Source organism: Lampetra fluviatilis, chromosome 8 (genome assembly GCF_964198595.1).
Source record: "Lampetra fluviatilis chromosome 8, kcLamFluv1.1, whole genome shotgun sequence".
NCBI lineage: Eukaryota > Metazoa > Chordata > Hyperoartia > Petromyzontiformes > Petromyzontidae > Lampetra > Lampetra fluviatilis.
The window spans coordinates 4,185,780-4,200,896 of NC_136282.1; positions in this window are offsets into that span (position 1 = coordinate 4,185,780).

Genomic DNA, 15,117 nt, shown 5'->3' on the forward strand with positions numbered 1-15,117 from the left:
GGCAGGACCCTACAAAAACCTTTAGACTCAGCGGGGCTTTCCTGGCTAAACAAGTGTAAGAATACATTATGTTTATATTCTTTGGTTATTCGTTCCTACCAGCCCACCCTGCAGGGTGCTGTTTTAACAAGCACCATCGGGATAATATACACCCTATGTGGGTGCACACTATAATTAAGACCATCTATTGTCGGCGGCACTACTTAGAGCAGTTGGTAGGCTGTCTGACTAACGGCGCCTAGGGCTTCCCGATGGGCCCCTTCTGTGACCTGTCCCCGAGATGTCCCCCTCTCGTATATATCGTGACCTGCTGACGCGAGTACTGCCGTACACCGCAGTTAGCCTTTACCGCCAGCAGCCAGCGCTATACCACTACATATAGATGCACACCATAGCGTCGAGGGATAATTATCCAGTTATAAATATACATACATTACTTAAAGTATTGGAGATGCTGCCATGGTGTTATGGTTAGCTTATTGGACTTGCATTCCTGAGGTCGTCCATTCGATTCAATCTTCTGATATGGCAGTTGAAACAATGGGCACATTGCCTCTGTCCACTGATCAATATGCATCAGTACACTACAGTTGATCGGCAGGTCACGTGCGACGGGGAAAGTGTGGGTACTCCCACGTCTTCAGCAATGTTTGGCCCAGTGTGGAAGAGTTGGCCAAACAAACCCACTTGACAGGCTCTCGAGTGAAGGACCTTCTGCTGGCAACAGCAACACTAACACCTTTACCTTAAGAATTATCCACATCAGCTTGTGTCTCAAGAGTTCTGCGTGAGACTTCGAGCATTGCACGTATCACTCTCCCAACGTGAGAGGTTTGTTATACAGTGAACATAGCGGCTCTCCTCCAGCTTTCTCCACTTCTGTTCTCACACCACCATTAATCAATCTCACGCCACCCATTGGCTAAACTCCTCCCTTGACTTGAGAAGTCTCGATTGTAATGTAATAACTCTCATGTGTTCTGTACTACCAGGTGCTTATTTAATACGGAGTGCCCTAGAAATTGTCCAGTATCATCTCAGGTTATTCTGAGTAAAGTATCATGATAGTGTATTTGCAACCCCAAGTAATTTTAATTCCAGAATATCCAAGCAACACACACCGAGGTGTTCCCTGTTGCGTTGCTATACATTGTCTTCATCAGCAGCAGTCATGTCCATTCGGCTGCTGTATTTAAACCTCCCCAAGCCACCCCTAATATCTGAAAACGGATTTCATCACTCTATCTCCACGGTGGATGCCCTCTTGGTCACAGTCCGTTCCTTGGCTGCCACTTCATTATTATTGTTGACCATCGGCCATCATCAATTCTAGCGATACGTCCTGCCCAAGTGATGTCATTGACCTACGTATGCTCTCTAATCCGAGTGCTCCTGAATCTCAATGCAATTCCAAGAACTCTTTTTTTCTTTAGTTTTGTTAATATCATTGCTTCTGAACTACATGGTATTGAAATAATTTATTTTTTAAATGACTTCCAGGAGCATTGTGCTAATTTGTACACTATAATGCGGTCCCTGGGATATTTTCATCGCCTTCCTTTGGAGTGTACTGTACTTCGAGGTCAAGGCTCATTTCCTGGGATGATCGGGCTTTTGCCAGTGGAGTTCCCAGACTTTTGAACGCTTAGCCTTTGGTCATAAGACAATCAGAATCGTTCAAGCTATTTAAGTCTCTCTTTAAAAACTCACCTCTTTAAACTGGCCTTCGCCCCCTAGTTATGGCCGCTTACCCTGTTTATTTTTTTTTGCTTTCAAACACAGTGGTGCATTGGGAATCTACGGATGAAATGCGCCACAGTAAAAATGTAAATTATAATTATGGGAGTTCACACAAGGTGACCTTCGGGTCAGGGAATGTTTTCTTCACACAGGGCCAAGACACCCTGTCCTCACACCAGGCCTCCCCCTGTCGTCATCCTTCCCCTCTGTTCCTTCTCGAATCTCTCGAAGGTTGTCCAAGTTCTCCTGCTCCTTACCAATCCTGCCTCCCTCCTCCTGACGCACCCCCCTTAACCCGTGCTTCACTTTCCCAGTTGCTTTCCCCGTGCCCATCTCCCCCGTTGAGTCCCCACCCGCCCGGGTCATTGCCATGCCCCTCCACTCACAGCTACCCAGCCGGCAACACGGGCTTATTTATTCATGGCGTCCTTCGGCGACCCTCGCAATAGGTATGCTAAATAAATTAACGTTTGAGCAACAATTGAAATGTTGCAAAATAATAAAAAAACATATAACTGCCTGCTATATTCGTAATTACGTAAAATGTAATGTCATACCAGTTTTGTAAATGGATTTTCATTACAAAAACGGCCATTCTCTTTCCCTAACTTAAATGAGAATTGCCCAGGTTATGGCCAGGTATATTTCAATTTACATCTCCATGGTTGACTCCCAACACTGTATTATAGGTACTGTAGTTTGAGGGGAAATAGTGGCATAGTGGTTAGCGCACCGCACTATGAACCTAGTTCCCTAAATAGATTTCCGGCCGTGACTATCATCTAAACCAGTTCTGGTCCATTCTTCAGCCAGTATGGTGAAGTACCACCGCATTTTGAAAGGTGTGGGGAGACTTGTCTTGGATTGACATAGGACTAGACGCATAAACACGATTAACTTATTACTTCTAGGACAATGTATACGTTTGAATCTCTCATTTCATTTCCACAATATAAAAAGGCGCCGTGTCCAGTGCTCCTCTGCAGCAGAGAAGACATTCAATATTCACGGGCTCCCATCCAGTTAGCATGAAGGCGTTCACGTTATCAACCGTGCCTATCCGTGCGCGTGCGTTTGTGCACAATGCATCAATGAGTACACAGGAGTGAGCTACACGATTCCCCACGACTGCTCAACGCCCTGAGCAATCGGATACAGCCATTGTACAGTACTGTATCCATGAATGTATCAGCATTAAAAGGCGTATATGTTAACGGTCATGCAAGCCTGACTCCGGATGAGAGATTGCGTGTCGAAACCGGCCCGGAGTTATGTTTGTATTTAACAAATGTTGCAGAAATGATTATGCATTCCCAGAAGTCCTTATCAACCGCAGTAATGCTCTCTCAGCAATGATGTGTGATTGAATTAGTCACCGTGGTTTGGGAAATGTGCGTATAATTCAAGGACACTGTACAACAACACCACCACCACAGCGGTGTCCCCTTACCAATTTTTTCCTTGGCTGTGTCATAGCCACACCTGCGCTGCAGGTTGGTTTTACGATGGTAGCAACCACGTGGATGACTGGCTTTCCACCCCCCTCCTGCCCGCCCTTCTCTGCACGGAGGGCACACGCGGTCAGGAAGGGAAAAACTAGCCCTCGTCACACTCGCTGTGTGACACGGGAGGCGGGGGTGCAATTTAAGCTGCTCATGCCGAAGTGTTCCTCACTCAAGACGTCGTTGTTAGCCGGCGAGGTAAGCGGTCATTCGTTTCGGCTGTCTGTTGTTCTCTTTTTAACGGGACGCGTATTGCCCGACTACATTCGTCTGAAGTTACTGCATGGAAGTAATATTTTTTGGGGTACAACTTTTTCCAGCAGATGTGTATGGAACCCGTAAAATGTACTCGTGAATGACACTCTAGACGCCGTTTTAAGCACGAATGAAAGCAGAGAGGGCTAACACCCGTTGGTGGTGTATGTAGCAGTTATATTGTGTACAGCAGGGGTCCCCAACCCCCGGGCCGCGGACAGTTACCTGTCCGTGGCCTGTTAGGAACCGGGCCGATCAGCAGCAGGTGAGAGCGGTGAGTCCGCGCGTGTCCCACCCCAATGATTGTATTGACTACTTCCTTCCGCGCCTCTTTCCCGTACTGCGGCACTTGTCTCAGTCACAGTTTTGGTGAGCCCACAAGCTTTAACCCCTAGCCAAAATTAGTAAGAAACAAACGTCGCTGGAGAGCTTATTTGAAAAGGGGGAAAGACCCAATGATGACCCCCCCCCGTCCGTGAAAAAAATGTCTTCCACGAAACCGGTCCCTGGTGCCAAAAAGGTTGGGAACCTGTTTACAGTATTCGATTATTATACTGCCTTGGTATTATACATTACATAATTGTGCTGGTTTTTTTTTCAGCAAAGTGTGAATCTTCGAGTTGTGGATGCTATCTTTAAATGCTCCCAGTCTGCAATTGTGGTTTCTCGAACTATATTTCAAGGCAAAATAATGGGAGGACTAATATATGTAACTTATGCTTGGTTAGCCGGGAAAGTCTCACGTTATACATCATGATGCCGACTTGTAGCGCACGCAACAGATGCTCACGAATGCGCATTCGTGATGGATTTGACTCATAAGAGTTGCGCAGTATCAAATGCTCTTGTACAAGACAGAGAACGACTGAGTGTGCGAGGAGCATCAGGCAAGCGGGGAAATAAGTAGTCGTGTGGCGAGCCAACGGCAGCAATTGCCCAAGCTCTGCGGCTCTCTATATATATTTAGGTGTTATCGGCCAATTAATGAGTTTATTACACGTGGGAGGAAACCGGAACACCCGGAAAAAATCCATGCCTATTGAGGGGAAAACACTCTATCCCATACAGGTGGAACAGGTGGAGTCCACATTTTTCTGGACTGTCTTCTAATAGCATACCAGGGTTATTGCACCTCGACGCTCACGGGAAGAGAGTTTTGCATCATCGTTTGATCCACCAGCCCCTCGAATTCAAAGCGGGATTACTGGCATGCCCAATACCGCCCGGCAATTGGGAGCGATGTTGCAATGTGTGAACCAAATACTGTCGAGAAATATGCAAGGGCCGTGCAGTATTTTTTCTGCATTGGAAGTAAACTGCAGAACCCACAGGAAAACCATTGCATAACAGGGAGAAAAAATACAATCTCCATACAGAAAGGCATCCGAGTCGGGAATCGAACCCAGGCCCTTGTTTCTGTGTTTTCCCCAGTGCTGATGTTTGTCACTGCCAGATTGCCACCCTAATATATATCCCAATACTGTAAATGTGTCCTTACACTGTACTGTAATTATTAGGTTCCCATGGAAACGAATAAGACAATTAAATGTGGGTTATAAATAGTGGTGGCTCAGGGAGATTATGGCCATACATGTTATCAGCACTGAGCTCGCACCGCTAAGGTCCTGTGTTCAAATCTGGACAGTTACTTGTGATCAAACCACATCTCCAGTTGTAGGAAAATTCTAATTGCCGCTCATATCACGAGTGATCACACGCAATTTACAAACGCAGTAGTGTCAAAAATGCTCATTACGATGTGGTGACCCAAAGAAAGAATGAGCGGATCTTATTATTCCATCTCCATAGTGGTCATCCCCGTGTGGGTTCTTTCATTTGGCTGTTATTCAGTCACCAGTCTTGTCCATTGGCTATCATCCCCGCTCGTGAAGTGCCCTTAACCCGCATTCTTATTTTCAAAAGTTCAATGTCTAGAATAAGCATGTGTTATCTGATCCAAATGGTCCCCTATCTCAGTGTAATCACGATGATGCATTATCCCATGCTTCTGTTCAGATTTTGTTCCATTTGTTTTGTTTCCGTGTTTTTCTTTTCCATGTCACAGCAGGTAATATGCACTTTTATAATTTGACGTTACTCTTCAAAAACAAATATTTTTTCCCCCAAATGTACTCCATCCTGCTTTGCTTGATCTTCATATTTTTGATCCTACAATAATTGCCATATGGATGCATTCTCTTTTGTATTTTCCAGTTGTCTCCCACAAACAATTATTCTCTTTTTCAGCAAGCTTGTTGGATGAGACTTATTTTGGTGATGCGGTACTTTATTAATATTTAGCTCAGCTTGTAAGCCTTTTATTTTTACAAATTTCCTGTACTTCATTCCCGTCCGAGGTGACGAAACTGTCAGTGATCTGAAATGGTTAATACTCTCTCCAAGTATGCGTTCATGTCTCCAATACATTTTTTGGGAATATGTCTTCGAATGTCACTGTGAATATCCTTGCATGGTCCTTGTTACAATTTGTACACGGCTGTCAACTGCAATGCCTTATGTGTGACGGACACAATGAGGACTGTTCGTTCACATGTGATACACCAGATGATTTTATCGCGTCTCTTAACCAACGACATGCATATGCAAAGCACAACTCAGATACGGGTATTCGTATCTGCCATGGTTTAGGCCAGGGGTCGGCAACCTGCGGCTCCGGAGCCGCATGCGGCTCTTTTGAACCTTGACCGCGGCTCCGGGGCGGATGCTAGCGAGGGGAGGAGGCGCACTGTGACACCTGCTCTGGCGTTGCCGCTGCTGACAGGTCGCCGCTCCGCTCCACACTGCCCGCCCGGTGACAGGCAATAACGTTGCCGTTGCTTTGTCACATGTTTGGAAGAAGTAAAAACCTTCCTGGGCAGCAAAGAGCTCACCTTTGCTGAGCTGGAACAGCCAGAGTGGCTGGAAAAATTACATTTTATGGTAGACATGACAGCACATCTAAACACGCTAAATACAACCCTTCAGGGGAAAGGAGGCACAGCCCTGCACATGCTGGAGGAGGTTTTGGCATTCGAGCGCAAGTTGACAGTGTTTGTCAAAGATTTACAGAGAGGTACACTGTCTCACTTTCCCTCTTTGAGAGAGTTCAAACAAAGTCATGATACGATAAATTTGGAATATTTCAAGTCTGCAATCACCACAATGCAAAGTTCGTTTGGGAAACGATTCTGTGAGTTCAGAGAGGAAAAAACGACATTATCCTTCCCTGTCACTCCCCTGGCGATCGATCCATCCCTATTGAATATGACTGCATTTGCAGGTGTAAGTCAACCTGATCTTGAGATGGAACTGGCCGATATAGCTGACAAAGATATATGGGTGTCCAAGTTCAAATGCTTGACCGCTACTCTTGAGGATGTTGCCCGTCAGAAGGCCATTCTGGCTCAGAATCATAAATGGAGTGATATTGAAAACCTTCCCAAACAGGACAAACTTGTATTCGAAACATGGAATGCCATCCCCAACACTTATATAAACATGAAAAAGTATGCATTTGGAGTCCTGTCGATCTTCGGCTCCACATATGTATGTGAGCAGGTCTTCTCCAACATGAACTATATTAAAAACAAACATCGATCACGCCTCACAGATGACAGCTTGCAAGCCTGTGTGAAAATGAAGGTGACGTCTTACAGCCCTGATGTGCAGACACTGTGCACTGAGGTTCAGGAGCAAAAATCCCATTAACCAGGTAATTTAGCTATTAATTTGCAAAAATATATTTTACATTGTTAAGTGAAAAAGTCCTTTTTTTATTCAGATTGACAGCTGACTGCACGATCCTGTATATAGCAATAAGGTAAGAAACAATATATGCAGTGTTATATTTGTTTTAATAGTTGCAATGGTTTTGCGGCTCCCAGTTTATTTTTTCCTTCGGAAACGGGTCCAAGTGGCTCTTTATGTCTTAAAGGTTGCAGACCCCTGGTTTAGGCGGATGCGGTTTAGAAGGGACAATGCGCGTTCGTGGAAGCTCGAACCCAGCAATTGTTTACGTTCGGTCTTTCACAAGGTGTGTGTTTGCGAGTTCTTTTGAACTCCATTCAGCTCTCTTGTATTTCTGTACAGGAACTATCCATCTCTTTTTGTGACACGGGACACCACAATGCTATAGAAGCCAGCTGCACTTACAAATATGCAAAGCACACCTCACACACATGCAGTCAAATATAATGTACCCTCTTTCACCTCACCTTTCTCAACCCTGCTAGTGCTCACATTTTTGCGTGAAATTTACCAATTTGTATCCCTAGGAGCTACTAATTGAGCCAATTTGTCAATCTTTAAGCAACGGCATTCACCAGAATGGACGATCCTGGGATATTTCCAGTAAGCTATTCAATAACGTTCAAAACAACTCTGTCACAATGACACTGGCACACAATTGTTCCCTGTTGTTAACATCACAGTTCTATATATCTGCACTGTATCAATCAATAAGTTATATTTTATTGGCACCGCAACTATTTGTGCTTCTCCGCAACATTTCTCTCCACTGCCCGCTCTTCTCAAACAACTTCTACGTTATTCGTCTTTCATATGGCTGATATAGATGCAGAGCAACAACCACAATCTCAAATTCAGGTGGTCAAGCCAGATGTATGGATGTATGTTGAATTTCTTTCGCACCATATGTAGCCAACCGTGTTAATCCGAGGTGCGGGGGAAGGACAAACTAAACATAAAAAGCAGGTTCAAAGAAATCAGTTATAATAAGTAATATAACTGCGTCAATAGCGGAGTGTATCGCTGTAATGTCGCCTTCGTATTCGTGGATCGAGCATTGTATCGTTTATGTTGTATGGTCTGTTCTGGATGACCACAGTTGCACACTACTTGAAAGTTTTGAAATTTCCGTTTGTGCATCGGTTATCCTTATCTGCCATTGTTTATGCGGATGCGGTATTAGGGTGCACCTTCGTGGAAGATGGAACCCAGAAATTGTCTGTGATGGGTCTTTCACAAGGTGTTTGTTTGCGAGTTTTTTTTTTACTCCATTCAGGTATCTTGGATTTCTGTACAGAAACTATCTGCCTCTGTTTGTGTCACGGGGCACTACAATGTGATAGAAGCCAGCTGCACTTACAAAACATTTCCATCAAAAATTTCCATCAAGGTGTCTCACGAAATGTTTGGAGGAATCGGCTGATATACTGTAATCTGTAAATTTTAACGCGGAATATTATTTATCGCTCAAAAAATGTAAAATTTAATATGCAAAAACTCGCAGCTTCTAGGATTATTAGTGACAATAAACTGTCAACTTTGAACGTTTATTGTAATCTACCATAGTCTCTGTCTGACAGGCGCTGAATTAATGACTATAAAGTTACCATACATTGACTCCCTATGCTTTGGTCTTTCAGATTTCTACTATATTAAAGCTATTTAAAATTGGATCTATGTGATTGGTTGCATGACTCAGGAGGAAAATGTTAAAAAGAATGAACAATGATTCTGAGTTTTAATCCTGGTGGCGACTCATGATTAGGCTTTGAAATCTATTGAAAGCTAGTTGTCGGGGTCCAATTTTGTGAAATAAGAATGCTACCTTGGTGTAATGGTTAGCACTCAGATTTTCAAATTCAGAGGTGAAAGTGTATCTATAATACAAACCTTTATAAAGCTTGGTTAAACAGCAGAACTCTTACTAAGTACTTAATGTGGGCTGTATAGAAACAATTACAAAATGTGTAATGTGACCAGCACCTCGCCTGGCTTCTTTGTCTATGGAGAAGTAGTGTATAAACTGCACAGCGGATCCATTTCACGTTTGATCTGCCAAAATAGGCTCGTGCCAAGAGTAGATATCAATTGCATTTGATGTTCGCAATTGAACCAGGGTCAGTAATAATGCACCAATGGGCTCCTCCACGCGCAGAAACGATGATAAAGATCTCCCGTTGAGTATTAAGTAAGTGCTGTTTAGTACATACTCACTACTCTATTGCCAGCAAAAGACACCAGCAGGTGTTGTGATGAGCATCACAACTTGCTGTCTGTTGTCTCTATCCCCAATGCTGAAGTTCGCACACTGCACTTGATTGGATGTGAATCATAGACACTGAATGAAACCGACGAAACTAGGAATAAGTAATGGTGGATGCTGTGCTGAATGCCAAGTGCTTCATATTTCCTCGAAAGAGAAAAATACCGATTCTGTGTTCGTGGAGTTGGAAACGTTAGGCTGATTTTGAGAGGAAAAAAAATAAACAGAGCTACTTTCCTAGCAAGAATGGGGTTGCAACAATCCCACAAAGGAGGATTACAAAACAGTGTTGACAACAGCATACATGTCAACCTTATTGGTCACCGCATGCCCCTCATAAATTTCGACGTTCATCCTACAAAGTTCCATCACAAGGGAGAAACACAAACAAGAGGCGAAACATTTTTTGTTGCCCGTATTGAAACGGCTGTACGTCGTACGGACCTGAAAACTCAATTTCCCTGTACAATAATACGGGTAAACCGCATGGGTTGAGAGGTATGCAAAAGACACAAGACGGCTAGATTGTAGAATCGAGTTATCCCTGTGCTGTAAAGGTGATGCAATTGCTCTGATGCCGGATTTAAGTTAACCTTGCAGCTATTGAAGAGATGCTACATGCGGTATGACAACCCTTGGCCTCCTACAACACCGACACAAAAGGACTTGCAGTCTGCGCAGAGCACTGCAGACAAATGACATGCAACCATGGGAGATGTATTTATTGGCTTTGACGAACCCTTCATGTACGTCAATCCCAAAGGGTTCACATCGGTGAGACCCCGACAGCAAATGTTGGGAGAGAACCCCCCCCCCACTCCCAAGAAACTGCGGCACAGGAATATTTTACAGTCACGCTGGCAAGTTGTGATTGTACTTTTGGAAAAAAAGAGGTGGGGGGGGGGATTTACTAAATTAGTGCACGTAGCTCAGATGTCTGCAACCTGCGGCTCCGGAGCCACATGCTGGCTCTTTGACTTCACGCCTTGTGGCTCTTTGGCTGCCCCTTTGCGGGCAGCCGTTTATTTTAAAACACATTCCTACGGAGGGAGCTGGTAGGAACGTTGGGTTGCTCGGTCAATGGCCAGGGTCAACGGCGGCGTGGTGTATTCCGCAAATATGCCCGACTGTGAGGGTGGGCACACGCCGGCGTGGGTAGGTTAAACGTTGAGTTTTATAAGGGCACCACGGGGTGACCAGCCCCTCCCCACCCAGCCCCTCCCTCCCCTCCCCACCCAGCCCCAACCTTCCCACCCAGCCCCTCCCCACCCAACCCCTCCCTCCCCACCCAGCCCCTCCCTGCACGACAGACGGACGGACACAATAATCTCCTGTGGGCTGGTGTAACCAGGAGGTTCCTACCAGTAAAAGGGAATGTTAAACATAATTTAAGGTAAACATAACACTATGTAACACAATTTTTGTTCCTGGGTAGTAAGTGTTATTTTGTAATTTCTTGTGCCTAAAAAGTATAGAAAATGGCTATTATTCCCCACAAACCTTGCTTTTCTGACCAGGACAGTGATCATTTCAAATGTACCTATTTTCAATGAGAAAACGGGCAAATTTGTATCTTTTCGTTCACATAAAGTCAGAAAAACAACATTAATCAAAATTAACATCTATTTATACTAAAGTAATACAAAAATGACTACAAAATATTTAGAAGCGAGTAGTTTTTAGCGATTTACGATTATTCTGTAAATCACTTTTACGAATCAGCCCCCAAATGCAGTCTCCCATCATGTTCTCGTTATACTGTCCTTGGTAGCGGCGTTCAAAGTCTAGTATATCCTGGTGGAAGCGCTCGCCTTGCTCCTCCGAGTACGCTCTCATGTTCTCCATGAATGTATCAAGATGAGCATCAAGGATATGGACTTTGAGGGACATCCTACAGCCCATTGTGCCGTAGTTCTTCACCAGAGTCTCAACCAGCTCAACATAGTTTTCGGTCCGCTGTGGCCAGTCCCGCCTGTGGTAGTGCGCCTTGGTGTCCCTGCTGCCCAAAAGGCAAAGATAGCTGGGTAACTTGGTAAAACCGCCTTGGAGACCCATCAGGAATGCCACCATTTAGAAGTCTCCGATGGCCTCCCAGACGTACTCATACTTCAAGGTGTCCAGCAAGGTCTTGATGCTGTTGTAATCCTTTTTTGAGGTGCACCGAGTAAGCCAGGGGAAGAGACGGGTACTTGTTTTCATTATGCAGCACGGCTTTGAGGCTCCTGGATGATTTGTCAATGAAGAGGCGCCACTCATTCTGGTTACAGGCGATCCCGATTGCCTCGAACAAACTGGTCACATTGTGGCAGAAGCAGAGCCCATCTTGACGGGTGAAGAAGCTGCAAAGAGGTTGGTGACACTTCCTCTGATCTGCGACTTGCACACTTTCATCCAACAAGTTCCTGCTTAAGTCTAGATATCAAAAGCTCAGCATTGGACTTGGTGAGACCAAGATTTCTGATCAAGTCGTTGAGGTCGTTTTGGTTGGGGTAGTATGGGTTTCTCTCCTCAGCTCCACGTCTGAAATTGTCATATGGATCAACATCTTCCGCGCTCTCTGACTTACTGCTCTCTTCTAAAGACGGCTGCTCTCTCTCCAGAGGAGTGGTACGGGGAGCTCATGGCAGTGTGGCACCGGGGCGATGGATGTAGGAAGATCCAGATACGTGATAGCAGGTGCATTATTGCCAGTCCGACGTTTGGAAGGGTCCACCATGCAGATGTAGCAGTTGCTTGACTGGTCAGTGGGTTCCCGCCAAATTCTTGGGATAGCGAACCTCATAGCCCTCTTGTTCCCTCTGTACCATCCTTCAAAAAATATTTATTTCACCCATGACTAATGTGTAAGAGATTCTCGCTAAAAAAATTCATAACGAGTTAATTAAATTACTCGACACTCTGGTAATGAACAACGGTTTAGCCAAATATATGCCAAGACTAGCTGAACGCTGTTTAAAGAACACCTAGTTCTTGTGGCAAAGTGATAAACAAAAGGATGGAGCAGCAATTGGCTCTCCTTTGTCTCCTGTGATAGCGAATTTGTACATGGAAGATTTTGAAACAAAAGCAATAGCTTCAAGCACACTAAAACCATCTGCTTGGTTTAGATATGTGGATGACACGTTGGTGGTCTGGCCACACGGCAAAGATACACTGAACGCATTTCGAAATAATCTCAACTCGCAAAACCCATCCATCCAGTTCACCATTGAAGTGGAAGCTGACAGAACTCTACCATTTCTGGATATTCTGCTCGGACGGGGTAGAAATGGTAAAATAACACAGTGTATGCCGAAAGAAAACGCATACTTACGCCTATCTGAATGCAGTCACACCATCACCCCGCACAGAAATCTGCTCTTATCAAGACATTCATTAATCGAGCTAAGAAAGTGTCAGATGGTGACAGTCTAAGTGAAATTCAACATGTCAAAGAAGCGCTGCAAATGAACGGTTACAATGATGCACAAATCAACAGGGCATTGAATACCAAATCAAATAACAAAGAGCATTGAAACTGCCCAAGTAATTAAAACGATCAAAATACCGTACATTGCGGGAGTAACTGATAAACTAGCCAGATGTTTGGAAAAACAAAATATCCGAGTCAGATTTGGCACGGTACATAAAATACAGAATTTAATATCTGGTACAAAAGATGTCTTACCGAAGCTATCATCAGAAGGTGTGTATAGGATTAACTGCACTTGTGGCAAATGTTATGTTGGGCAAACAGGACGAATGATCAGCACGAGACTAAAAGAACATTAGATAAATATTAAATTATCCCAAATGCAACTGTCAGCAGTAGCAGAACACACGTGCCAACAAGGACACTCAATTGATTTTGATAATGTTGAAGTTTTGTGCAAAACTAGCTACTACTGTTTGGTTCTTTCGGTAAAGTCACGTAGAAAGAAAATCTATTAAATAATAATAGAATACCACGTTTCGATTGCAACACAAGCAACCATCATCAGGTACGAATGAATGAGAAAACGAACAGAGCAAACTTAGAAATATAATGCAATACAATCCAGAGAGTCGGCTAACACAACAGTCAACATCCTACCTGGTTGATTAACGTTCTTCCAAAGAATGCTACATTTTAGAGAGAGACAAAACACAGACACAGAGACACACATCGCCACACTGTGTGTCTCTATGTGTGTTCTCTCTCTACTTGTGTGTCTGCAATCGAAACGTCGTATTCTATTATTTAATTCATTTTCTTTCTACGTGACTTTACCGAAAGAACCAAAGAGTAATTCCTGCAGTCACGAAAGCTTCGAATCTAGTTTTAGCTACTTTGGTCAAGACTAATTAGAGAATCTATCGAAATTGAAAGAAATAAAAATAACTTTCACCGTTCGGATAGCTACCGTCTTAGTGCTTCGTGGAAGAAATTATCAAATAATACATGATTTAAATGCATGCCTACAAAGGGCAGCGTACTTCAATAGGGATTACCGTTGGTAGGGCTATTTTAATAAACTATAGGAAGGACAAGTTCAAAGGGCTCGCATAATGCACACGCATAATGTACGTTGCTTCAGTAATCCCGCCCCCCTCCATCATTGTGCAAGAGCACAAAAGGGTGGTCAACACATCTACGCCTCTATATAAGGAACGAAACAGTAAGACTTCTCCACAAATCTGGCTGTTGCCTGATGAAGCTAGTTGTAATTACTGGAAAAAGTCGTACTCGGTTGGTAAATGTTGTGGCTTGGCTCTCCAACACACCGAATTGTTATGTTCTGTTTACGTGACAACCCTGTGTCGAGTGGTGACAGGTTTTAATGACACATTTATATATTTACGCGATCTAACCCAAAAACCTATTATGGATGATGTTGGTCGCGAAAGCCTACGTGTTTTTCAATAACATTGAAAATTGTAAAACATTTTAAAATGAAAAACTTTTACAATTTAAAATGTTTTAACAAATTTTGTAACTTAAAGCTCCGAGAAACAATTGTCCATCTTACCTTCCAGAGTTGTTTTGTATTGCTCGCAGGAGAAATGAGGTGCCCAGGGTTTGTCTTGATCTCCGCCAGGCATGCCGAATGCCTTGTAGGCCTCTCACATCTTAGCAGATGTTTCCACAGAGTACTTTTTCGCTCTTGTCTTCATAAATTGGCCGCAGACATACCAAAATGCGTCTGCCGGATGCTTGCAGCCTCTTGATGCCATCTCTGAAAAATGCAGATACAGTATGTATCCACTTAGGCAGCTGGAACTAAACTGAACTGATGGGCTTAAGGCACCTGTATTTATACTACTATTTATATTACTGGAAAGTTCTAGAATGTTCTGGAAGTTACTCCAAGTTTACTCAGCACTGAATCTATCTGGAATGTTCTGGAAAATAGGTAAATTTCAAAACATCACTGTCCTGGTCAAAAAAGCAAAGTTTGGGGAATAATAACCATTTTCTGTACTTTTGAGGCATAAGCAATTAGGAAATAACACTTACTACCCAGGAACAAAAAACATTGCTACACAGTGTAATTTATGAAATATGGCAGGGAATTAGTCACTATGGAATGTCTTGGTAACAACAAAATGTACAAACTGTAGTGTTAAAGAATAAGGAAGGGGATGGGGGAA